Source organism: Labeo rohita, chromosome 18, assembly GCF_022985175.1.
Source record: "Labeo rohita strain BAU-BD-2019 chromosome 18, IGBB_LRoh.1.0, whole genome shotgun sequence".
Taxonomy (NCBI): Eukaryota; Metazoa; Chordata; class Actinopteri; order Cypriniformes; family Cyprinidae; genus Labeo; species Labeo rohita.
The window spans coordinates 27,909,183-27,921,487 of NC_066886.1; the positions used below are offsets into that span (position 1 = coordinate 27,909,183).

General features: G+C 38.1%; 1 protein-coding gene across 1 annotated transcript in view; it reads left to right on the forward strand.

Moving 5' to 3' along the window:
• Positions 1-12,305, forward strand: part of gramd1bb (GRAM domain containing 1Bb) — a 155,026-nt gene that overhangs the window by 12,776 nt on the left and 129,945 nt on the right.

A 12,305-nucleotide genomic window follows, 5' to 3' on the forward strand; every position in this document is an offset into this window, starting at 1 on the left:
CTTACTAAACTGTGACAATGGTCACTTTAAAAAGTCTCAATTGTCAATTTTTTTAAAAATGTGGTGTTCATTTTGCTGAACTAAAGGAGCTAAGGCAGGAAGGAATGGTATTTGAGACAGTGTGAGCCAGTGCAGAGAATTCACATCTTCTGAGGAGTCTTTCATTGACTCCATGAGACACTGAAGACATTTACAAAATTTAGATTTATCCTGTTGCCAAAAACTAGATATCTTCCCCACTCTTTCTATGATGTCCTCTAAAGGGAGACGTTCACTCAGCATTCCCATTTCTGAAAGTCTTTGAATCCTTTTTGGTGAGAGGAAGTCATCTTCAGTTCCTTCAAGAATGCGTCCTTCCTCAAGTTCGTACAAACAAGTCACTTTGCCAGAAGGATTCACAGGTCGTTTGATAAATTGAAGGTTCTGACATTTCTGTGTTGGAATGCAAGGGTAAATTATCAGCAGATCATCAACAGCAGGATCATTCAAGTTGATGGCATTCAGAACAAGCAAATTTCTGTTATGTGTGTCCACAGCACTCAAGTTCTTAAACACAATGCTGTAAAACTCAGGCCAGTCGATCATTTTCTGTTTGATCATTTCAGTGAAGCCACAATAATCGAAACTGTCTCTTACCCATGTTGGAAGAGAAACAACACAGGAATATGAAGGTCCCAAGCTCAAGAACACCTTCATGGCAATTTGTCCAACTGATTGGTTCTTCTCAATTTGTGGATTCAGAAATCTTACCTTCTCTATAGAACACCAATTATTTCCATTGCTAAACAGGTCCAGAGATTCACCATTGCCATTCTGTGCAACTGTTGAGTAGAAAGACTCAACCAGGGGTAAAAATGCTTTGCTTGCTTTCTCTCTGTTAGGCCAGAATGCATAGAAAGGATAGTTCTCTATATGTCCGGTACGTCCCCGTGTCCCTCCCTGGGACCTGTCCGTGGTGTTAGAGGCTCTCTGCAGGCCTCCTTTCGAGCCTGTTGAGGAAATTTCTGACAGATTTCTTACCATAAAGACTGTCCTCTCTTCTTGCTCTTTTTTTCCTAAAGAGAGTTGGGGATCTTCAGGCCCTCTCTGTGGCCCCTTCCTTCCTGGATTTCGCTCCAGGCCTTTCAAAAGCTTTCCTTTACCCTCGTCCGGGGTATGTCCCTAAGGTCCCCTCCTCGACACCACGGCCTGTCGTACTTCAGGCCTTTTGCCCTCCTCCCTTTCGGGACGCTGACCAGCAGAAGCTTAATTGTATGTGTCCGGTATGAGCACTGGACGCATACGTCCACCGGGCTGCCAGGTGGAGAAAGTCAGATCAGCTGTTTGTCTGTTATGGCCCCCCTAAGAGGGGCCTCCCTGCTTCCAAGCAAACGATAAGTCGCTGGATAGTGGACGCTATTTGCTCTGCGTATGAGGCCTCTGACCTCCCTCCTCCTCTAGGGGTCAGAGCTCACTCTACCCGGAGCATGGCTGCCTCTAAAGCTTTTCTTGCTGGGGTTCCCATGCAAGACATTTGCAACGCTGCGGGTTGGTCCACACCTTTGACCTTTGTGAGGACCTTTTATGAACTTGACCTGTGGATCTCGCCTGGTTCCTCTGTCCTTGCTCCTAGCACATCCTAGGCAGGGACTGGGGTCTGGCGGCGTGGGCATCTCGTTCCCAAAGCGTTTCGACGCGGCTCGAGTTCCTGAAGGGGAACGTCTCAGGTTACGTATGTAACCCCGGTTCCCCGAAGGGAACGAGACGCCGCGTCTCGTAGCCATCCTCCTGCGTCCCTGCGAGCGCTGCTTCTCTCCTGGAAGCTGACGCTCGTTCTGGCGCACGTGCTTTTATGCTTCCTGGTCAGTGACGTCACCCGCCTATGACGTTTCGTTCTTCCATTGGTCTGATTGCACACGTGATTCAGAGCGCGGTCACGCTGAAGGCGTTCCCAAAGCGTTTCGACGCGGCGTCTCGTTCCCTTCGGGGAACCGGGGTTACATACGTAACCTGAGACGTTTTATGTTTGGGTATGTCAGGCGATTGAGAAAGGGTACCAAATAAAGCCGTAACAGCAAAAGGTTCAATATGACTTTTGAAAACTTCAGATAATGTTTTAAAGATCTGACCAATAATTTTGTGTAGAGATAGACAAGACCAAAACATATGCACAGTAGTTGCAGGAGTTTGGTAACAGCGGTCACACGTGGGATTCATATCGGGATAAATTTTGGAAAGTCTAACTTTGGTCCAGTGTGTGCGATGAAGGATTTTACACTGATTCAGACCGTGATTTGCACAGAAGGAAGAGGAGTATACATGACGTAGAATATTTTCCCATTGTTCTTCTGATATATTTTCTCTTATGTCCTCCTTCCACTGAGATTTAATAGATGCAAGTGAGCCTTCACGCAAGGTGCTAATTGCATTGTAAAAATATGAAAGCATGCACTTCATACTATATATGTTTAAAGAAGGAGTTAGGGTTGTCAAAAGGTACCAGGTTCGGTACTTTTGGTACTGAAATTTTAAAAATGTCCATTTCCCGCTCACATTTGAGTGCTGTTGAGCCGATTTTTAAACATCGCCAAGTGTTCACGCACTCAACAGACATGACTGATTGGCTACAATGATAAGCGCTTTACGCTCCTCACCGAGTGCTCACACATAAGCACAATGGGAGCGTTTGAAAGCCACGTGTGTCAGCGGATCCCGAATACATCTGCACATAGATGGATCCACTGACAGACACGGCTTTCAAACACTTTCAAACGCAGTTTAAATGCAGCTTCAAAGGGCTCTAAATGATACCAGCCGAGGAAGAAGGGTCTTATCTAGGGAAACAATCAATCACTTTAAAAAGTATATCAATTGTCAATTTGTTTCAAAAATGACCGATCATTTTGCTAGATAAGATACTTCGTCGGCTGGGATCATTTAGAGTTATTTGAAGCTGCATTTAAACTTCAAACTCATTTTGGAAGTTTAAACTTGGCGGCACCATAGAAGTCCACTATATGGAGATCATTCCTGATATGTTTTCCTCAAGAAACGTAATTTCTTATCTACTGAAAAAAGAAGCTTCTCCTTTAAAAGGTAAAAGGACAGTACGAAAAATATATCGCTTTCCTCAGCGGACATTTAAACTAATGTTTTATTCTGATTATGTAACTATCTTTAAAATGTTGCTTCTTGCTAAAATACAAGTCCTTGATCCATAATATTGTTTTCTCCACGAAATAAAAAGTTTAAAAAATGGTCTGGTATGAATCAAGAGAGAAATATACATAGATCAACCACCGTTTACAAGCAAAAACAGTTTTAAACAAATATGTTGGTGGATTTTGATGTGCTAGGACAACAGATGATGGACTTATTCACTGGAGAAAGCATTATTATGGATTATGGACTCTGTATGTTATTTTGGCCAGTTATGATGGTTTTATCAGCTCTCATTTTGACGACACTCATTCACTGCAGAGGATGGCCTAAATGTGAGTGCAGCAAATTTTCGTATTTTGGCAAAACTTTTTCTTTAATCACTGAAGCAGAGAGATCTCAGCACTCAGCATTGGCTACTTACTGTATGTGCTTTTTCCAGGAACATAGTTAACCATGCATACATATGCATTAGTATGATTTTTCCCCATCTGTTTGACTGTATCATGTTGTTTTTGGCCAAACCAATCAGGCTTTGGCAAAAGAAGAGGGGCCATTGGCACAATGTATTTGTCCTTTGCCAGCCCTTGAACATATGCTGAATGGCATTTCAACATTTTCAGAGAATGACGAAGATAGAAAGAAGACCTTCTGCTAACCAGAGACAGAGATAGATGGCTTGCCTGTTACTCGTCTCATCGGTCAGCTCTCTCCTTATTTTTCCTTCTCACCTTCCTGGTGAAGTGACAAAATATGTATTAAAGAATAGGGAGACGGAATGAGAAGTTTCAAAATGTCCTCTCACGTTCCTTGGGAGCAAAATGTGACCCATGAGTTCAAACAGTTCATCATTCACAAGGCCAAGAAAGTCAACAAGTAAAAAGGTGACAGTTTATTCATCTTCTGAACCCAGAACGCCTCACATATACAGCACAATCCTTATATCTGGACCACTAGGCCAGTATTGATATCATGATTTGATTCCAGCATCTATCCACATGTTTGACAAACCTTCAGGATGCTTAAATATAATGCTATTTTGAGCACTCACGACTTACTGTGTAAAGAGAACACATTTATGCAGAAAATAATATTTTGTATGCTGAACTGAATATAAAATTGTAAATGTTAAATTTTTAAGTGAAAGGCTACACTGTTTGGTACTGTATGCCACTGGAGCGACCGGCCTGTTAGCATTCAGAGTATGGCTAGTGTGAGAGACGTATTAACAGAAAGGGAATGATATCATTGCTATCAGCCTGGGGAGCTGTAATTGATTCCATATTCAGTTTATTACTTCTTATTAAATGTCCCTCATCACCTATAGCACAATGGACTGCATAATAAACAGCTGATGATAAGGAAAGCATGCACAGAGATCAAAAGGTTTTTGTGTATTGTTATTAAATCTTTTTTTTTTTTTTTTTTTTTTTTTTTTTTAATTAGATCTAAATTAAATTATTGTTAAGTGGTGTCAAAGATTTACTTAATGTTTTATGTTGTATTGGCTGATAGCAGTCATCTTGGACTTATGCACCTAGTGGTGTGGTTAAATTTAGTGCATGACTGAAAATTTCCAGTACCTGGGAGTTACCAATATAAAGGAAGTAGTAGGGCTGAGACAGTGACAGTTTTTTAGTAAATTATGCTTTTAGTGAGATATTACAAGTGCATTAAAATAGACACAATACAAAGTTCTTGAATATGGAGAACAATAAAAATGAGTTTCTTAGTTAAGTTTAATTATGTTTCCACACAAAGATAAATGTTTCATCATATATCCTGCTCTGTGTTTTGGCTGTGGGACATGGGCAAGATCTCTCATGTGAGTGCAAATGATTTTAAAGCCACAAGCTGGTATGATTCTTTTGGGTCTTCATGAAATTCCTCAATGGTCGGGTAAAAAATAACTATTTATACCTTGTCAAAAACAGTTCTGTTTACAGTGACAGGTTTCAGTCCATGTCTCTTTAAATGATAATGAGCTAGAGCTCACTCCACCCCACTCTTCCATTTTTTTTTGTTTTTTTGTTTGTTTGTGTATTTAGTGGCGCATTACCATCAAAAACAAAACTGCATCCAACTAATCCACAGCATCCTCAGTGGCTCTGATGTTGGGAGAAAATGACTCTTACGGTGCGTTCACACCGGACGTGACTTGCGCAAATAAATCACGCTATTCGCACATAGTTGGACGCTTGAACATTTTGAGTTTACTCGCTTCATTCGCGCATGAAATTCACTTCACAACAGATGTGAATTCGCGTCATGGGAGGGGCTTCTGCTAGGCGGCTCCAGTCTCATTTCGAAATGGCTGACATGGATTTTGTTGAGAGGGTAGCTGCACTTTATGTGCTATGGAAGGCTGAAAAACGGCGTAGACTTGATCGCTGCCATGTCTGGGTCCATCAGATCAGTCTATCAGTATGTATATAGCTCAAATTGAGTAAAGAGTGTTTTTTACAACTTACCAGATTCAGATTGTCTGACCTCCTCACTCACTTTCTTCCAAGTAAGATCCTTTTTATTCCTGTTTCTATAAAAGTACGAAGATGTATCATACAGCTCCGGGTATCCACATACAGCGACAATGATTTTGTCCTCCATTGTTGTTTCAGATTTCTGCCTCCACTCGCTAGCGAGCTCCTGATTGGTTAACGCGGCACGAATAATCACCAAAGTTCAGATTTTTCAACTTGCGCAAAATCAAGCACTCAATTCACGTCATTCGCAGGATGTCTATCCCGTCTTTGTATTGACTTAACATGTAAATCACTCACGCCTAACACTTCGTTCGCGTCTGGTGTAAATGACGTTCACTTTTACATCCAACTACAAAACACCTGCATTGCTTAGGAGACATTGTTGTCACTACAACTGCTTGAGGGTGGAAGAAAATGGCGGACAGCATACAAACGGCTGAGAGTAGAAATATGCTAATACTGTCAGCTGCTGTGGGTGGGGCTTGAGCAGTAATGATGTCATACTGCTAAAAAAAAAAATAAATAAAAAAACAGCAATGTGCTAAAAACTAAAAAGTTTTTCCTTCGTGTTTTTGAAAAATTTAATGTACTGACAGCAACAACATCAAAATGATGCCTGTTCACATTGATTTGCAAAAATGACTAAAAATGCTGTATTATTCATGCCAGGCCAGTAGTTGGCGATGTCACTTTGTACAAAACACTATGCATCTGTGCTCATACCTATAGAGGGTATGAGCATGTGACGTCACCATCAGCCGGAGTGACTGCAGTTTCGCCCACTGAGTGGCAAAAAGACTGAGTGGCAGCATTGGTTTCAATGTGAGTGCTGTGACAGAACACACGAAACACCTCTAAAATAAGAACAAGCTTTGCGACTGACTGTACAAAGAGATTTGACAAGAAACCTGAGGTATAATTTTACAGACTGCTGAAAGCTACTGAAAAGAGAAGCAAATTAATCACTGCAATTCAAAGAAACAAATGGTCTCCAGGCAGCGAAACATTGCAGGATTTGCAGTTATAATTTCATGTTAATATATTGAGTTGTGCAGTAAAATCATATCCTATACATTGCATTATAGTATATCATATTGACAATTCATCAACTAAATATATTTACCATCTTAAATTCTGCATAACTGGATGTTTTTTTAAAAAAACATTAACAAAAACTATATACGTTTTTCAGCTGGACGATATGATGATATATATAACATTGATATAACCTATTTTGCATTTACAAAATTAGTTCATAGGCAAATTTGCTTTATTTATTTTCGTCAGCGTCAAACTCAGACACATATAAGTGTTAGTAAACACGATTCCTGGCTGCATCAATATCCATAGACCCCTGGATATTTGTGAAGTTATTAGGAACATTATATCAGGTTCAGCAACCTTTAGTTTAAACTAATTATTGTTTGTTTTACTCACGTTTTCACATCTTCCCTATTAAATACATTCACGCTGAAAGCTCTTTTGCCACTCAGTCCGGCTGAGGGGGCATGTCCCAGCGGGAAAGTGACGTCAGTGCATACCCTCTATTGACTAAACACGTAATACACATGCACATAATGTCACTGCTTTCACAAATTAGCTTTTTTGTTTACATAGAGATAGCAGTTGTTTTTTTTTTTTAAATCACATTTTGAAACCCATATTCAAAAGTTATAATTTTTAGGCCCCTAAAACGCTGTTGTTGTTTTCACTTGAAAATGATGTTGTGTAAACGCTCCCTTAATCAGACGCAGTGATCTTAATGTTATGTGCTGCCTTTAGCATGAATGCAGCTGAATCTGAAGGCTACCGCTAAGTGCTGAAATGTACAACGTCACTCCTCTCTTAGGTCTCTCTTGCTGACTATTACTGTTTTTATGCTTCCTGCTGTGAGCAGCTGCCTGCCACCAATCTCAAAACACAAACACAAGCGACTTTCCTGCTGATGTCAAATGACACTTCAGATGATTGACTGACAGACTGTTTTGTTTGTTTGTTTTATTTATTTATTTTTTTTTTTTTGTACAGTGCAATGGTTTTAGCAAAACATTAAATAGATATTATTACCTTAATAGAAATGGCATTAGGCTGTTAACATATCTAATGTGTGTGTGTGTGTGTGTGTGTGTGTGTGTGTGTTTCAACTCTAATTAAAGGGGTCACATCATGAGAAATCATATTTGCCTTCATCCTCTGAAATAAGTGTTTTTGATGTACTATGAAAAACATACTGTAAGTATTTAAAGAAGTCCAAAAGGACAGTTTGTTTATATACCTTGATTCTTCAGTTGTCTTTGGTCTTAGCAGTTTGTTGGGAAGCAAAAATTTGAATGATTGATTGATTGATCGATCGATTGATAAAAATACAACTAACCCTAAATGGACATCACAAAAAATAATAAGTCTGATATAAGATATGAACCCTTTATGTATTGCTTTTAGTTGAGAAATCCTAGAAATCCTAGAAATGCATGCTATAATTGGTGTCATATTGTTTATTTTTTAATATTAGGATTTTTTTTTATTGTAATAGCTAGTAATGTTTTTTTTTTTGTTTTTTTTTCAGTTGTGCATGCTCATTTTTTTTTTGCTTTAGGCAAGGCAAAGGCAAGGCAAAGTGTATTTATATAGCACATTTCATACACAATGGTAATTCAAAGTGCTTTACATACAAAGGGAATTAAAATAACCATAAAAAAATAATCTCAACAACAAAACCAATAATTTAAAACATTTAAAAATTATTTAAAATTGATTTAAAATGAACTAAAACAGTTAAGAATAAAAATGATTATACATAAAATACAGTGCAATCAGTTTGGACGTAGCATAGCGCTCGTTGAGTAAATTCACAGCTAAACAGATGAGATTTGAGTCTGGATTTAAATATGCTACTGATTCAGCACATCTGATCTCTTCTGGAAGCTGGTTCCAACTGTGGGTGGCATAATAGCAAAAAGCGCATTCCCCTTGTTTGGAGTGAACCCTTGGTATTTCTAACTGACTTGATCCTAATGAGCCGAGTGGCCTGTTAGGCTTATATTCAATGCATTTAGGTCCTAGGCCATTTAGTGATTTATAAACGTGTAATAATGCTTTAAATTTATTGCTAAATGTGACTGGAAGCCAGTGTAGAGGTCTGAGGACTGGTGTGATATGCTCAGATTTTCTGCTTCTAGTCAGAATCCTGGCAGCAGTGTTTTGTATGAGCTGCAGCTGTCTAATGGTCTTTTGGGAAGGCTGGTGAGGAGACCATTACAGTAATCCACCCTGCTGGTGATAAAGGCATGAACAATTCTTGACTGCAAATATCTAATTCTTGCAATGTTTTTGAGATGATAGTATGTTGATTTAATTATTGCTTTGACATGACTACTGAAGCTAAGGTCTGACTCCAGAATCACACCAAGATTCTTGACTTGATTTTTAGTTGTTTGACCCTTAGAGTCAAGGTACACATTTACCTTGAGAACTTCATCTTTGTTTCCAAATGCAATTACTTCAGTTTTCTCCTTGTTTAACTGAAGATGGTTTTGGCACATCCAACTGTTAATTTCATCAATGCATTTGCAGAGGGAAGGCTAGGTAAATCTGGGTGTCATCTGCATAGCTGTGATATGCAATTTGGTACCCAATTGGTGGGAGCAATTTGGTGGGAGTATATACAGGCTGAACAAGAGTGGTGCAAGAATTGAGCCTTGTGGAACTCCATGTGTCTTGATGTCCACTTAGATGTATACTGTACTCTCCTATACTCACACAATAACCTCTCCCTTCTAAGTATGACCTGAACCATTTGAGGACCATCCCAGAAAGCCTGACCCAGTTTTCTAGTCTCTTTAGAAGTATGTTATGATTGACAGTGTCAAACGCAGCACTGAGATCTAACAGCACCAGCACTGATACTTTGCCAGAATCAGAATTTATGCGAATATCATTTATTATGTTTATGAGCGCTGTCTCTGTGCTGTGATGTGGTCGGAAATCAGATTGAAACTTGTCTAGGTATCCATTTGAGTTTAAGAAGTCGTTCAGCAGATTAAAAACAACCTTGTCAATAATCATGCCTATAAAAGGAAGATTTGATATTGGTATATAGTTGCTCAATATGGTGTTATCAAGATTGCTCTTTTTCAGGAGGAATTTTTCCACAATTTTGCTATCAGTTGCTTCAAAAACAGACGTAGTATTTTCTTTTTGAAAATGTGGTTTAATCTGTCTGACCTCTGCATAAATTGAAAATGTGCTAATCCCCTTTCTTTATACACTGAAAAAAAGTTATGGTACTTCAAAATTGATTAATTAATTAATTAATTAATTAATTCATTCATTCATTCATTCATTCATTCATTATTTGGGAAATTTACTAGTCATTTCTGATTAAAATTGTTGCAAATTTTTGTCAGTGTAGATTTTTTTTATTATTATTATTATTATTTAATAGCTATTATAATAATATGATAATAAATTCACTTGTGGTACTTAAAATTGTAAATTAGTTTTTTATATTTTATTGTTTATTTATTTAGATTAAATACTATACAATTTTAATATCATTTTTTAGTAATATGATATCAACAAGTCAGACTTTTCTTTTTTTTTCAGGACATTGCAACTAAAGATATCTATTGTAATACTTACTATAGATATTAGCTATTTCATGATCTACAGCAATGAAACTGGTTTTGAAACCATTTCCCCAGTGAAAACAGGAGCATATTTGTCAGGCTTTGCTGTGATTAGTGGCATGATCAGAGGAGAGATTAGTATTAAAGGACTCCTGCTGAGCGATCCTGTTTAGTTATTAAATGTCAACATGTTCTCTGGCTAACAGATTATTGACCGAAATATGAATTTCTGGTTTAAATGTTTTTTCTTGCCTACCAACTCACTCACCAGTTTACTCACAACTCAATTTACTGCTGCATTTATCAGATCATTGGGTTCTGAGAATCCATATAGAGAATAAAAAATACAATCCATGAATGTTCATTTTAAAAATAACTTTCTTGGAAATGTTTTAGCATCAAATACCGCTGTCTGCCATGTCCTGCTGGAATAGGAGAGAATAGCTCAGCAGTAGTTCAACCATCTGTAAGTTTGCACCTCATCAATCAAAGAGCCACTTGGATGCAATGCTATGCCTGACTAAATGAGTTCAATGCATGTCTTGGGCAGTAATGGGATAATTAAAAGTTAAATGTACAAGTCTGGTCTGGAGAAAATGTCCGCTTAAGGGAAATGTATTCACATCAGATTTTCTGAATCTTTGTCAGTAATTTGACTTTGTTCATTCTAGAGTGAACATTGGTTGCTTTAGCAACAGCTGAGTGGAATCCATTCCACAACAGTAAATTAGATATCAAATAGTAAAGTATTTACAAAACACAATTTGTGACTTACACTTACAAGATGTGAAATACGTACCTATAAGTACATATCACTGCAGTTTCCAGCAGCAATGAACACTAGAGGTGGTAAAACACCGAGCACTTGTAATCGTTTTCATACACAGTTATGATTACAGCTCCATATGTTTTGCTTTCCGGACAACACCAATTTAGCAACAAGCTTGTTTGGTAGCTCAGGCGGCACGGAATTTCACTGGGTACGGATGCGGAATTCATGGGTACAAATCCAATGAAATACATGACTCACAGTGAAAGAGCTGAAAGATTAGAGATCGAAAAACAAGCTAAAACGACATGCTTGCGATTGCATTTTTACATCACATTTGCTTTTGTGTAATGCAGATGGTATGTTATTTTAAAACGTCATGGAGCATTAGAATTATAGCGCCACTCAACGGACATTTCAAGTCAGAACTGCAGTGACATGTAGAAATTCATCTGTTCCACAGGAAAAAGCAAACACTCTTTTAGCGTCACTCAGTGGACATAAAAAAGAAGTTGGAAAGAAGTTCCCACAGGTGTGTTTTTATCATGAGATCAGGTTGAAAATGTATGTGGAAACCCTTTATAATTAACACATTTTGGACTGCTATGAGAAAATGAAAACAGAATTGTGGAATAAATTGAATTTAGTGTATAATGCAGAATGTTACAGAATTTGGCAAAATCTTAAAGAATAATTGAAAAGTAGGGCTACAGACTTAAAGGGTTCATCGGATGCCCATTTTCCACAAGCTGACATGATTCTTTGGGGTCTTAATGAAAAGTCTATAATATACTTTGGTTAAAAATTCTCAAACTGCTACATGGGTTACAGATGGATTTTCATTAATTTTCCTTTGATTGTTATGAACATGTAAGTTTGGCTTGACATAAGCATCTTCAGGAGAGCTCTGAGAGCCTTAGAAAAGTGTAGGGTCTCATTTGAGTTTCCAAGAAGAGGTCCTAAGTACATTCCTATTATAGCTATATGGAAACCTGATGTTGTTATGGTAACGAGTCCCCAAAGACAAGCATACCTGATCATTTCCTACCTATCAGCCAGGGAAGCCTCTCACCCCTCTCACCCCTCACCCAAATAAATGCCATTTAGAAAACAAGCTTGTTGTGGAGTCTAACAATGATTCTTCAGTATGTTCTGTCTTTGGAAACTGCTTCCAAATGGCCTCAGATTTAGAGGAATGGCTCACTTAGTGTCTTTCTCAGTTGTAAGCAAGGTTGTTATAGTTAACTAAAACTAAAAAAAGCATTTTCATTACTTGAAATAAATAGA